At 42.4% G+C, this 15,521-nt stretch overlaps 1 non-coding gene across 1 annotated transcript; it reads left to right on the top strand.

The window, feature by feature from the left end:
- Positions 1-15,216: 15,216 nt before the first annotated feature.
- On the top strand, positions 15,217-15,291 carry Trnar-gcg (transfer RNA arginine (anticodon GCG)). Its single transcript has one exon. It is a non-coding gene; the product is annotated as a tRNA-Arg (tRNA).
- The last annotated feature ends 230 nt before the right edge of the window (positions 15,292-15,521 follow it).

Here is a 15,521-nt window from a genome sequence, read left to right as displayed (position 1 = left end):
GATCTCCGGATCTGTCCCCCATTGGGCATGTTTGGGACTGGATGAAGCGTCGTCTCACGCGGTCTGCACGTCCAGCAGGATCGCTGGTCCAACTGAGGCGCCAGGTGGAAATGGCATGGCAAGCCGTTCCACAGGACTACATCCAGCATCTCTACGATCGTCTCCATGGGAGTATAGCAGCCTGCATTGCTGCGAAAGGTGGATATACACTGTACTAGTGCCGACATTGTGCATGCTCTGTTGCCTGTGTCTATGTGCCTATGGTTCTGTCAGTGTGATCATGTGTTGTATCTGACCCCAGGAATGTGTCAATAAAGTTTCCCCTTCCTGGGACAATGAATTCACGGTGTTCTTATTTCAATTTCCAGGAGTGTATTTCGACTTTACGTGTGTGAACGGCGATTGCGAATGTAGGCTCATGTAAACAGCAAGGACAGTACATTAATATTATGTTTCTGATCGGTGTGGTAAACGTTAGTAATTGTGTATTGGTTTCCATATGAGAGGACTGTCGAGTCATTTTACCTGAGAGAACTCTCGAGTTCTTTTTACAATAATGTTCTTTTGCTTTAAATTCGAACCTGCTATCTGTGGGCATCGCCTTATAAAATTCGACGGTTTATCACTCTAACAACGGAGCTACCGAACAATTGACGTTTAGTTAGTTGAAACGACAATTTTCACTACGAGTTTAATTTCGTTGACTGACGCTGCCCTTCTTTGTAAGAGTAGGAGAGCTTATCTCTCGGTGAAAGTTAATGTTAACTTCAAACTGCAACTCATTTTTAATTCAGTTAGAGAACTTGTGGGTACAGTGCAACTACATTCGCTGGAACACTGAAAAACTACTTTTCATGAGTTTTTGTAGATGTAATTTTACAGTATGATACATCACATTCTTTTCAACTATTTTCCGAAACATAAAGTCCAAAACAAGACATCACTGTGAATTATCCTATGCTGTCGTGTAGCAGCAGCTAGCTAGCCAGTGACGTCACAGGCATTACGAATGGTGCGTTTTAGCAGGCGTTCGAATTACTTGAATTTGATTTCCAGTTTTGTTAAATAGTACTGAAATTCAAGGGGGATAAAACATGTCAGCAGCATGAAATGACGTAATTAAGCATTTAAGGCAATTTCCAGATAACAGTCAAATATCCTATTTTAGTTGATTACCAATGTTTCGGCTGCAAGGATTTCTGCCAGCTGTTGCAGCGGTGACATGGAGCGTCCGATGTGGATACAAAAATTATTTTTCAAAGACAAATCTGTAGGGACTAATACCGTATCAATATTTTTGACATTACTTTCTATGTTTCTTGAAAAAAAGGAAGGAAATCATCCATTTTTCATGGGTGCAAACAGGGATAGTCCCTTTAGATATGCATATTAGAGCCCATGGTTACTGACATGTTTTGCTTCGACTGAGCGTTCCACTTATCTCCCTGAATACTGACCGTTGCTCCCGGAATACTACGTATAGCCGATGCTGCAGCAGCGTCTGTAACTGTCCGGAGGTGGTCCGATGTGGCGTAAGTGTGGAGAAGTCTGCGGGGCAGCAGCAACCCTCCGCTACGACCGCCTGCGAAACTGAATGGCGTGACATGGCACGAGGATCCGACGTCACGTTCGAAAGCTTGCTGAAGAGGGTGGCAGATAAAAATCATACTCGAATGTTTGCTTGCCGAAGAGATATTTGCGCAATATAACACTCTTACTACAGTCATATGTTTACGTCGAATACAACGATATTGAGATCTGTGCGATCTCAATACAAAAGGTATAGTCCGATAAAAATTACTTGATAACTGCCACTTCACATTTTGGAGCTGGTTTGCCGCAATCAGAGCTCTCATCGTCACACACGAACCGTTGAGTTGTTTGTATCCCATGCAACGGGTCTTGCACTTTTGCTTCGTATTTCATAACACATGACAACCACACAAAGGTAATACACACACACACACACACACACACTCACTCAAACGGGACGATGCTAATCAGATACACGCGTTTCACACACATTAACCGGAACACTTCTTGATACTTCCGCACAAAATGTGATTTAGTGTCACATATACTGTTATCGTAATCACAGAGATCGGTTTCCATTAAATGAGCTTCACACACCAATGGGACTGTGTGAGGCCGAATTTGTGAATGCCGTAATTCATCGTTACGGTTGGGTCATCATAGTCACAAAAACATCTACGCAATCCAATTTTGCGGCAGAGCGCAACGGTTAGCGCATTCGTCTGATTAGTAGAAATCTGTAGGTTCAATCTCCCGTCAAATTCTGTGAATTTTTTTCTAAATCTAACGAAAACAGTTTGACTATTATTTTTATTCAGTTAATTAGTTTAAATACAGTTCTTTATTTCCAATTCTTTGCTGCATCGTTTTCATCATTGTATTGACTTAATTATTTAGTCTCATTTTTCTTCCCACCATACTTTTTTCATTTGGAATCTGCCTTTGATGCCTGTAATCTACGGCCAAGTGTCAAACTGGACTGATGATCGGTTGGTAACGCGGCGGCTCGTGCACCCTGTATGAGAATAGCACCAGTAACCAATGGTAGCTTAAAATTAGTTTGCTTTTACTCGGATTTTTTTCTGTCTTGAGTTTGATCATAGAGATTAAGTTTAATCGGTGTAAACAAAGCAATCGTATATTTTTCTGCCACAGATTGTTGACAACTTTTTTCTAGGATGCAGTCCACCTCACCAGCTTGTGGTTAGCTTAGGACATGAGTCCATATCCGAGATATAAACGCGTCGTCTGCAGCAGTTGAGTAATTAGTCACTAAAAATCAGATGTCGATAGGGCATCTCGCATTTCCGAGAAGCCTCACAGCGGCCACTTCCAGTACTGCTCAGCGTTACACATTAACAGCATTTGTGGGGTGAGCCGCTGCGTTTGTGTGTCACGGTAAGTGGCAGTCGATGTGACAACACTCCGACGGCCAGTGACAGGTGCCCACTATCAATTAATTTTAAAAAATAAGTTTCCTTTAATTTACGTCTATGGCCACAATTCTTTTTTGTTCAACAGATTACCGGTTTCGGTCTTTCATGACCATCATCAGATCTGTTTCATTAAATTTTAAGTGGACTATAACTCTTCAGAAACTTCTGGCGTACTTCAAGGACTACTCAAGGGCTTAACATCGGCCAGAACATGTCGCAACAGTGTTCGAGTACCTGTTTGGAAATTTATTTTGAATTCACTGCAACAAGTCGTGCCCGGAGTTTTCAAACCGTATACGTGCATTAAATGGCAACATGAAAATAAGGTGCCGCTGCACAGACACCAGTGAACATGGCAGTGGCTGACGTATTATAGTAACATACGTGTTCGGATGTGTTGCTTATTTGTCCTAATGAATGCGAAAGTAGATCAGTAGAAGGCAAATGACATTTAAAGCACTACAAAAGAACTAATCAGAGTCCCATACGACACCGTCGTCTTTTGCATTCCTTCTTTTTTTTTCGAACCCTTCGGGAAGTCGGAATGACCTTCATCGTCATTCATCGGTAAATAATTTATTAAACAATGCTGTATCACAGGCCGACGCAGGAGTTTTGTGAGACTGGGCAATCTGAAATTTCCGTTTTTGTAATAAATTACTTCACCAATTTTGTGATATTTCATGCTACAAAAACTAAATTTTGTGTTTGACGAAGAAATCTATTTCCACAGAACTGATTGTTATACAATCAATACTTATATTTCTTATAGACAGATTACAATACGTGATCAAAATTATCCGGACGCCTGGCGGAAAATAACTTACAAGTTCGTGGCACCCTCCATCGGTATTGCAGGAATTCAGTATGGTGTTGGCTCACACTTAGCCTTGATGACAGCTTCCACTCTCGCAGGCAAACGTCACGTGCTGGAAGATTTCTTTGGGAGAGTCAGCCCATTCTACACGGAGTGCTGCACTGAGGAGAGGTAACAATATCGATCGGTGAGGCCTGGCACGACGTCAGCTTTCCGAAACACCCCAAAGGTGTTCTATAGGATTCAGGTCGGACCAGTCCATTACAGGGATGTTATTGTCGTGCAACCACTCCGCCACAGGCTGAGCATTATGAACAGGTGCTCGATCGTGTTGAAAGTGCAATCGCCATCCCCGAATTGCTCTTCAAAAATAGGAAGCAAGAAGGTGCTTCAAACATCAGTGTATGCCTGTTCTCTGATAGTGCCACGCAAAAAAAGCCCTCTTCATGAAAAGCACGACCCACCATAACACCACCGCCACCGAATTTTAATGTTGGCTCTACACATGCTGGCAGACAACGTTCACCGGACATTCTCCATACCCACACCCTACCATTGGATCGCCACGTTGTGTACCGTGATTCGTCACTCCACACAATGTTTTTCCACTGTTCAGTCGTCCAATGTTTACGGTCCTTACACCAGTCGTGGCGTCGTTTGGCATTTAATGGCGTGATGTGTGGCTTATGAGCAGTCGCTCGACCATGAAATCCAAGTTTTTTAACCTCCATCCTAACTGCCATAGTACTTGCAGTGGATCCGGATGCATTTTGGAATTCGTGTGTGATGGTCTGGACAGATGTCCGCGTATTACACATTACGACCCTCCTCAAATCTCGACGGTCTCTGTCAGTCAACAGACGAGGTCGGCCTGTATGCTTTTGTGCTGTACGTGTCCTTCAGGTTTCCACTTCACTATCACATCGGAAACAGTGGACCCAGGGATTTTTAGGAGTGTGGAAACATCGCGTACATCGCGTACAGAGGTATGACAGAAGTGACACCCAATCACCTGAACACGTTCGAACACCGTGAGCTCCGTGGAGCGCCACATTCTGCTCCCTCACGAGGTCTAATGACTACTGAGGTCGCCGATATGGAGCACCTGACTGTAAATGGCAGCACAATGCAACTAATATGAAAAAAGGGTTTTGGGGATGGGGCGGGGTGTCGGAATACTTTTTATCACACTTAAAAGATGATTATGGCTCATGGTTACTTCCAAAGTAAACCTTTTTGTCTTATTAATATGAATATGGACACAACACATTTATTAAATTGATGATTTGAAATTAAACCCTTTGCGATTAAATTTGAGATGATTCCAACAAAATGATCGGTAAACATGGAAATAAGATGTAGATGTAGACGTAGAAATAAAGCAGTAAAGTATTTAGAATAGATATATTTATTCATATAACATTAATGTTTTTTGGTTCTGAACGTCGGAAACCTGAAGTAGAGAATTATCAGATGTGAGAATACTGTAAGCTTAAAACAAAACAACCAGCCATAACAAGGCTGTGGGAAATCTTTATCGATAGTGATAATTCAGAGAACAAATTTTAATGGATGGTGGAGTTCACACGGCATGATACGTTGAATTCTGGGAAACCCAAAGAACGCTCTAGTAAGCGCAGCCCGTAGCTATTTGGTTGATTACGCGAAAAAGACTGAGACGCGAAATATCATGCCTCAGGGGTTCTGAAATGCCTCGTAGCAAACCTTACAACAATACTCCGACGAAGGCAATAAAGGAAATCGACACAACACACAAAAGCACCTGGAAAGCAAGACGGCTTACAAACGAATGAGAGCAGTGCTCCATCACAGTGTCCGGTTGCGACCGAACCGCTGAATCTTTCCATCAGTAAATGGGGTATGTTCTCCACTGACTCGGTTATTTTAACCCCCTCCACTGACGGAATGACCCACTTCCCAATTCCGTATGTATAAAACCAATACGGACTTGTAGCTGTCACGCCTTTGCGCTTACTGCTACGTATTTTGACTGTAAATAGCTCAGTCCCAATGGTAAGAGGCAGTAGTGAATTCACGTAGTTAATATTTGAATCCAGCACAGCTGCCACAAGCTCAGCTCACTTTTACTCCACTCCTACCCTCGCCATTGCACCACATTAACTAGGTGCTACGTGGACCTTGCTAAATTCACTTGCGTATACATTTTTGACCGTTACTCGCCAGTATTTACCTAATGATTAGTACACTCCTAACCGGACTATTTCCCTAAGAGCTGTGATGATTGAACGGGTTCGATCCACGGCCTACAGTGCCCTACAGTTCACATGGTAACACTGCCTACCTGACCCACTTAACTTGGTAGTGAGCTTACGTATCCAATCACCACTGCTAGCAGCAGTGGATAATCCTATCAGCACGACGAGAGCAGCAGACTTACCGTCGAATCCTCCTGAAAATACCTATAACTACGGTCGCCAGCTCTGAAGGAGCAAAAGAATAAATAAATTTTTGGGCTCGTTTCAAAGTGAAATGGCTTGAGTTGAATTTAAACTTAATTCTGAATATTACTATTTCTGATCATTCTAGATGATTCTACAAAGCAAATACTCTCTCAATTTCTGTGAGTGGGCTTGGTAATTACTACCAAGACAGTTTATGCAACTTCGGTTAACAAAATTCTATCCTTCAACTTATTTAATGATTTTGGATATTACTCTTTGGACCATTGATACAGAATTAGTTAAGTGACTTTACTTGAAAGGTTGCTCAGAAAAATTGAGGTAACTATAAATAGGCGACTCATTCTGGTGTGACCATTGCTCTTTTCAACATTCTTATACGCTAAAGTATTCTACAACCAAAAGAATTGTAAATGAAAGAGGCGATGGTGGCCTCAGTCTGATTTCACTATACTATGTTTGAGGTTACTACACTTTACAATGAACAACATGCGTCATAATTTTACTCATTACTATATTCTGTCCTCTGCACTTGCATAAAAGAAAACTGGTATTCTCCTTTTACATGTATACAAAGTTCGACTTAACAATTGCAAGCAGTCTTGCCTTGGGTAGACGTGTTGGTGCTGGTGGTGAGATGCATGTGGCTAACGCAGTTCTTCACGCCTCATGCCCTTAATGGCGGCTGGAACTACGAGCTGTAGCACTCGTATAAGCTACTGCACGTCCGCCATAAAATCTGGGCACAGGAACTCTTACAATCAGCCCCAGTGGCATAGAGGCGGCTTCAACAACCATTCGTCGCGTTTTACTCCAAAAAGGCGACGATATTCGCCTCTTCGCTGTTGCACAATCACTTTTGCGTGAGCACAGTTACGCACGTCCGATCACGTCAACACTCCCCAGGCCATTTCATTGTTCAGTCCCTGTGTCTCCAGCTACCCCTAGCTACGCTCGTATCACCAAGAGTTCCCCTACCACCTTTTTACCGAAATCATTTAGTATTTAAGAATATTTATATTTACTACCCTGGAGTCCATACCAGTCATAATAATTTACTACTAGCGCTTTACAACATTAAATTATACAGTAATAACTTATAATTACCAAGAAAAAGAATACATTTGACTCTGAGGGCTTAGTACATTGTCTGACAGGCCGCGCTAATTCCCAGTTTCGCCAATAGATGGCATCAGGGTGCACTCCCTGGCAGTCTCACACAAGCGCGTCCGTTTCCAACGCGCGGGCTCCAAATTATTGTCAGCCCACCAGCATTTCAGTTCCGTTACACATGCCCCACTTCTTATTAAAGTATCTTACAGTGATAATTCAATAAGAAGTCTCTCCTATAATGAATCTGAAATGTTCGATAAGCTTTTTACCAAGGGTTTTCCCTTTCTTACTGATACACCTCGATACTTATATTACATATTTAAAATTAAACACCAATTCTTTCTCTAATTCCTGCTAAACATTACATAAATGATTTACATATATTCTTTCCAATTTTCTTACTTCTAAACAGAGTACACTTTAAACATCCTTTTTTTTAAAGTTTTAAATACACTTCTTTTATTTCAGCCAAGTAAAACACATGTTATGCGCCAATTACTTTGTAGCCCATCCTTTTCACTTTACCTCCTCACTTTTCTACCTCTTCCACAACACTTATTTACACATCTGTTAAGGCTTTCTTAGAAGCTCAGTCTTTCCCAGTCCGTTTAGTCTCTACTTAAACTAGAAGTTTCATAGAATACTGCAATATATTTTAGTGAGCATTTACCTTTCACGAGGAACAAAAGAAACACAACTATTTACATATTGGTTTACTTTAATATTTATTTATATATTTATTTTCAATCTGGTAGAATTCGTGGTTCATACCTTTTGAGATCCACTATGTTTCTTACTCCCAGGCGTTTGCCTGTTAATGGGTACTCTAAGTAATAAGCATTCACATTGGGTATGGACACTATTTTAAATGGTCCATTATATATATATTTAAATTTGCTGATCTCGTTATTAATTTCACTTGACTTTTCATGTGTTTTTACAAGAACGAAATCACCTATTTTGAATTTGGGATTCCTTACTTTTTCGTTGTGACGACGAATTCTCGCATCTGCTTGTTTTCTCATCTTGTCTTTTACTAAGTTCTTTTTACTATCATAATCTAATTCAACTCTATTTGGAAATTCTAGTAAGTCTTCTACTAGACTTTTACTTCTTGTCTTTTTCAGGATTTCTTCTGGAGTAAATCCAGTGCTCTCGTTTGTTAATGAATTCATGATTTCTTCGAATTCACTCACATACATGCCCCACTTCTTGTGGTTACTATGGCAGTACGTCCTAAATAACCGACCTATCTCTCTGTTGTGTGCTCCAGAATTCCTCAAGGAACTTTTCTTTGAAGTCTGTAAACTTCAAATTGTCGATATCCAAATTCAATCCCCAACGTTTAGCATGACCTGCTAAAGCGTCTGTTACTAAATTAATTTTTTCTTTATCCGACATGTCTGTTGGTAAGACACGTTCACAATTTTTTATAAAATCCATTGGATGCCATCCACCTTGTTTCTTTTGAGGATCGTATTTTTCCTCCCTACTCAGTATTTCCGATTTTTGCATTACCAATGGGATACCACTACAGTTAAGAAACGTCTGATTCTGAACTTGCTGACTTAATAATTTTATCTCATTACGCAGTGTATTTTCCTGCTCCTGCACACATGCACCAAAACTCAACATGGTATTGCGCAGTGTTTCAATATCAGCTGCCGTTTCTTTAACAATCTCTTTCTTTAGAGCTGGTACTATCACCTGTAATTTACTTTCAATTATCGGTTCTAATTTTTCACTAACCAAAGGTTCCACTGATTTCTCTATTCTCTGAATTTCGGTATCAAATCTTTTCTCTATTTCTGTGACTTTTCTCTGAACATTTGTTATTTCAGCCCTTATGCTATTTACTGATTTGTTTACCTCTGTGATACGTTGGCTTTGCGTATTCAAAATATCTAAATTGGCTTTTATTTTACCAGATAGGTTTTCATCCAATTGGGATATATGACTAGCCATTTCTGCTTTCAAACTAGCATTCCCTTCTTGAACTTGCGCCATCATCCTATTTAACAAACTTGTTAATTCCATATCCTCTCCCTTGTGACTTGCATACACAGATACATTGGGTTCACTTTTCACTACCTTTGGTTTCACTTCCCGTTCCTCCTGTCTTATGGGTGTGGATTCATCTATAAGATTTTCCAACCCTACAACAGTATCTATGGTCCCTAATTCTGGGCCTGACCTTGTAATGTTTTCGTCTTGCTTGTTACTATTCGACTCCATCTTATGCTGCTGTATTTCGTGCCTAATAGAAATGTTTATTAAACCAAGTATTACTTGTTTAACTCCTACTTTTGGACTTTCTTTTGCTGCTTTGCAGGTTGTCGTCTTGAACTTACCAATTGTGGTATATTTGTCTACAACAGAATTTTAAATTTAAAATTTTCTTGAAACTACAAGTTTATATAAAACACTTTTATTGCAGCCATTATTCTACAAACTTGGTTAGTCCTGTCACGGTCGCCACATGCGACCGAACCGCTGAATCTTTCCATCAGTAAACGGGGTATGTTCTCCACTGACTCGGTTATTTTAACCCCCTCCACTGACGGAATGACCCACTTCCCAATTCCGTATGTATAAAACCAATACGGACTTGTAGCTGTCACGCCTTTGCGCTTACTGCTACGTATTTTGACTGTAAATAGCTCAGTCCCAATGGTAAGAGGCAGTAGTGAATTCACGTAGTTAATATTTGAATCCAGCACAGCTGCCACAAGCTCAGCTCACTTTTACTCCACTCCTACCCTCGCCATTGCACCACATTAACTAGGTGCTACGTGGACCTTGCTAAATTCACTTGCGTATACATTTTTGACCGTTACTCGCCAGTATTTACCTAATGATTAGTACACTCCTAACCGGACTATTTCCCTAAGAGCTGTGATGATTGAACGGGTTCGATCCACGGCCTACAGTGCCCTACAGTTCACATGGTAACACTGCCTACCTGACCCACTTAACTTGGTAGTGAGCTTACGTATCCAATCACCACTGCTAGCAGCAGTGGATAATCCTATCAGCACGACGAGAGCAGCAGACTTACCGTCGAATCCTCCTGAAAATACTTATAACTACGGTCGCCAGCTCTGAAGGAGCAAAAGAATAAATAAATTTTTGGGCTCGTTTCAAAGTGAAATGGCTTGAGTTGAATTTAAACTTAATTCTGAATATTACTATTTCTGATCATTCTAGATGATTCTACAAAGCAAATACTCTCTCAATTTCTGTGAGTTGGCTTGGTAATTACTACCAAGACAGTTTATGCAACTTCGGTTAACAAAATTCTATCCTTCAACTTATTTAATGATTTTGGATATTACTCTTTGGACCATTGATACAGAATTAGTTAAGTGACTATACTTGGAAAGTTGCTCAGAAAAATTTAAGTAACTATAAATAGGCGACTCATTCTGGTGTGACCATTGCTCTTTTCAACATTCTTATACGCTAAAGTATTCTACAACCAAAAGAATTGTAAATGAAAGAGGCGATGGTGGCCTCAGTCTGATTTCACTATACTATGTTTGAGGTTACTACACTTTACAATGAACAACATGCGTCATAATTTTACTCATTACTATATTCTGTCCTCTGCACTTGCATAAAAGAAAACTGGTATTCTCCTTTTACATGTATACAAAGTTCGACTTAACAATTGCAAGCAGTCTTGCCTTGGGTAGACGTGTTGGTGCTGGTGGTGAGATGCATGTGGCTAACGCAGTTCTTCACGCCTCATGCCCTTAATGGCGGCTGGAACTACGAGCTGTAGCACTCGTATAAGCTACTGCACGTCCGCCATAAAATCTGGGCACAGGAACTCTTACAATCAGCCCCAGTGGCATAGAGGCGGCTTCAACAACCATTCGTCGCGTTTTACTCCAAAAAGGCGACGATATTCGCCTCTTCGCTGTTGCACAATCACTTTTGCGTGAGCACAGTTACGCACGTCCGATCACGTCAACACTCCCCAGGCCATTTCATTGTTCAGTCCCTGTGTCTCCAGCTACCCCTAGCTACGCTCGTATCACCAAGAGTTCCCCTACCACCTTTTTACCGAAATCATTTAGTATTTAAGAATATTTATATTTACTACCCTGGAGTCCATACCAGTCATAATAATTTACTACTAGCGCTTTACAACATTAAATTATACAGTAATAACTTATAATTACCAAGAAAAAGAATACATTTGACTCTGAGGGCTTAGTACATTGTCTGACAGGCCGCGCTAGTTCCCAGTTTCGCCAATAGATGGCATCAGGGTGCACTCCCTGGCAGTCTCACACAAGCGCGCCCGTTTCCAACGCGCGGGCTCCTAATTAGTGTCAGCCCACCATCATTTCAGTTCCGTTACACGGTGATGCATTGTTTTTAAAGAGAATGTGCTAATTTCCAAAGCGTTACCTCACTGCCATTAGCCACATAATACTACAACTGGCTAGGCGAGAGGTTTTTCGGAATCACGGAAATTCCCAACGAACGAGAAATCTGTGATGATTAAAACCCGGCTCTCCCGGTTCTGTTGTAGGACGTGAATAATCCCCTCTACTCCCTCCTCCCCCCCTCCAGGTCCCTACGGGCGCGTATGTACTGGACACACGTTCACCGTTTGAATGCTGTGGCTGACAGCAGATGAAAGCACGTCAGTGTCACAAAGACTACTAACTGCGGCCGACATGCATAGAGCAGGACTAGGGAGCAAAACGACACTGCTATGTGGACAGAAGGTAATACCTGATGTTTACATTAAATCCTGTAGCTGTATTCTCTTGAATGAAGGAAATTAAGTTCCAGAAACCTCGGTTCCAGAACATATTTTATAATGACATTTTCTCATTGAAAAACATCGAAACATGTTATTTTTTAGGCTGGCAGGGGAGGAAGGAATAGGTGTGTTCGGCACATAGAAATTTAGAAATTAACCACTGGATTATTCGACGAGGACAGCATCAGGTTAGCAAGTAATTTTAACTTCCCAATCTGAGGGATTCTTGCTACCACTATCAGAAACTTCTTGATGATCCTGTCGTAATAAATCTAAATGTCCGTTTTTCCAAAGGTTTGCATTGACATCTTTTGCGTTGTGTGCTTTTAATTCGTCACACTTGTACTTTTCAGATCTCATTCAACTGCATAATGGGTATCTCTGTGTGGAATGTGAGGGCTTTCAAATAACTACGCACCCTCCGACTCAGCGTTGCAATATTAAACGTTTTGGCTGGTTTCGTTGTCTAGGGGCTGGGATACGTAGTTGCCGCATTACTGGTCAAATACTGCTGAGTCTATAGTATACAATAAGAATACACACATGGATCGAATGGTCGATGGTTTGTATCACTCGGCAATTACGAATTATGACTGTAACATACACTCCTGGAAATGGAAAAAAGAACACATTGACACCGGTGTGTCAGACCCACCATACTTGCTCCGGACACTGCGAGAGGGCTGTACAAGCAATGATCACACGCACGGCACAGCGGACACACCAGGAACCGCGGTGTTGGCCGTCGAATGGCGCTAGCTGCGCAGCATTTGTGCACCGCCGCCGTCAGTGTCAGCCAGTTTGCCGTGGCGTATAGTGGGCATGCGGGAGGCCGGGTGGACGTACCGCCGAATTGCTCAACACGTGGGGCGTGAGGTCTCCACAGTACATCGATGTTGTCGCCAGTGGTCGGCGGAAGGTGCACGTGCCCGTCGACCTGGGACCGGACCGCAGCGACGCACGGATGCACGCCAAGACCGTAGGATCCTACGCAGTGCCGTAGGGGACCGCACCGCCACTTCCCAGCAAATTAGGGACACTGTTGCTCCTGGGGTATCGGCGAGGACAATTCGCAACCGTCTCCATGAAGCTGGGCTACGGTCCCGCACACCGTTAGGCCGTCTTCCGCTCACGCCCCAACATCGTGCAGCCCGCCTCCAGTGGTGTGGTCGTATGCGTGTTTGGCTCCGTGCAGGTGAGCGCCACAATCAGGACTGCATACGACCGAGGCACACAGGGCCAACACCCGGCATCATGGTGTGGGGAGCGATCTCCTACACTGGCCGTACACCACTGCTGATCGTCGAGGGGACACTGAATAGTGCACGGTACATCCAAACCGTCATCGAACCCATCGTTCTACCATTCCTAGACCGGCAAGGGAACTTGCTGTTCCAACAGGACAATGCACGTCCGCATGTATCCCATGCCACCCAACGTGCTCTAGAAGGTGTAAGTCAACTATCCTGGCCAGCAATATCTCCGGATCTGTTCCCCATTGAGCATGTTTGGGACTGGATGAAGCGTCGTCTCACGCGGTCTGCACGTCCAGCACGAACGCTGGTCCAACTGAGGCGCCAGGTGGAAATGGCATGGCAAGCCGTTCCACAGGACTACATCCAGCATCTCTACGATCGTCTCCATGGGAGAATAGCAGCCTGCATTGCTGCGAAAGGTGGATATACACTGTACTAGTGCCGACATTATGCATGCTCTGTTGCCTGTGTCTATGTGCCTGTGGTTCTGTCAGTGTGATCATGTGATGTATCTGACCCCAGGAATGTGTCAATAAAGTTTCCCCTTCCTGGGACAATGAATTCACGGTGTTCTTATTTCAATTTCCAGGAGTGTATAAATTTATAAATGAAAGATTGCAATTACATAAAATCTACAGGTATTATCTTCATGACTTTTAGTGATGAGTACGATAGTAAAAGTTCTTTAGAGAATGCAGTATATTTCTGTAAAACACTTATTTGTGTCGATGGTCCAGCAATTAAATAAAATGTAAGTTGAATAACAGGGACACAATAGATCCCTACGGCACGTGATTAGTTATGAACCAGAACATAGCTCGCGAGATATTCACTTCCAAACGCACACTACGTCTTCACTGTAGAAGCCACGGAAATCTCACAAGTGCACAAGTCAGTAATACGAAATAATTCTACCTGCCGCGACCACGCGCAGACCGCGACTCTGCGTCCGTCGAGCTGTCGCGTCCAGCACTTCCCGTGTCCTGTGCCGCTGTCCAGCTGTGCCGCCCTGCCGGAACACCAGTGCGACTCTTGAATTCGCTTCCATCCAATCTCCCAATTCGCGAGTGCTGTGATTGGCTAAAGCGCTCGCGCCATGTCTTCAAACCAACGCACCCACACACATATAATGAAATACATTAGAAATGCTGGTTTTAGATTTAAATAATTTGAAATTAAATAAATATTCCTACGGCTGGATCATAAACACGTTCTAACACACGTTATTAAATACACAAACAAATTAAATATACGTATATCAAAGGAACAGCAACAAAAGGTAGGCCAGTATCCCAATGTCTCTGTGCTTTCTAAAACACAGTAAATATTTAACCAATTTCTTCATGAATAGCACACATCGGGTAAAAACAAAGACACAGATGAATAAATATATTTATAAGCATGCTGCTATCGTATTTTCGTGTAACTGTGGAGTACTTACACCTTTACAAGATCGGTAGTAATTGGCCACTTTGACCTCCAATATCTCATCTACTGTTCAAGTTACGTGCCTGTAATTGATACCAGTTTAGGTTTACACTAATAGCTGTCTAAATTTCAATCGACGAAATCTGATGAAGCGTTTAAATTTTAGAAATTCGTTGCTGAGTGTTACTTGTGTAATTTACTGTCAGATTCTAAACTTTAAACTTATAAAGATAATGAAAATCTGATTACACCATCAGAATCGTCGTGCAAATAATGGTAATGTCCATATTTCTCCTTGAGATATCATGGTTCATCTGGCTACTATTAATTTCTATACGAACTGTGAAATGTCTCCAGAATGAGATTTTCACTCTGCAGTGGAGTGTGCGCTGATATGAAACTTCCAAGCACGTGCTTGGGTAGCTCAGTTGGTAGAGCATTTGTCCGCGAAAAGCAAAGGTCCCGAGTTCGAGTCTCGGCCCGGCACACAGTTTTAATCTGCCGGGAAGTTTCATGTGAAATGTCTGCCTATAAGGTTTCACAAAGTCCACCATCTTCGGCACTCTCGGCATAAATATCTCCATCATCGACACAAAGCACCGTCCTCGTCACAGCGTAATTCCCAGCAACGCGGCTGGACCATGCGCTGGGGCTACCCCCCTCGTCCGGCTAACGTTCAGCACCACGTGTTTGCTGCCGGGCCCCAGCTGGCCGAGC

The sequence above is a fragment of the Schistocerca cancellata genome, chromosome 6 (assembly GCF_023864275.1).
Source record: "Schistocerca cancellata isolate TAMUIC-IGC-003103 chromosome 6, iqSchCanc2.1, whole genome shotgun sequence".
Taxonomy (NCBI): Eukaryota; Metazoa; Arthropoda; class Insecta; order Orthoptera; family Acrididae; genus Schistocerca; species Schistocerca cancellata.
This window is presented reverse-complemented; position numbering and strand designations above follow the sequence as displayed.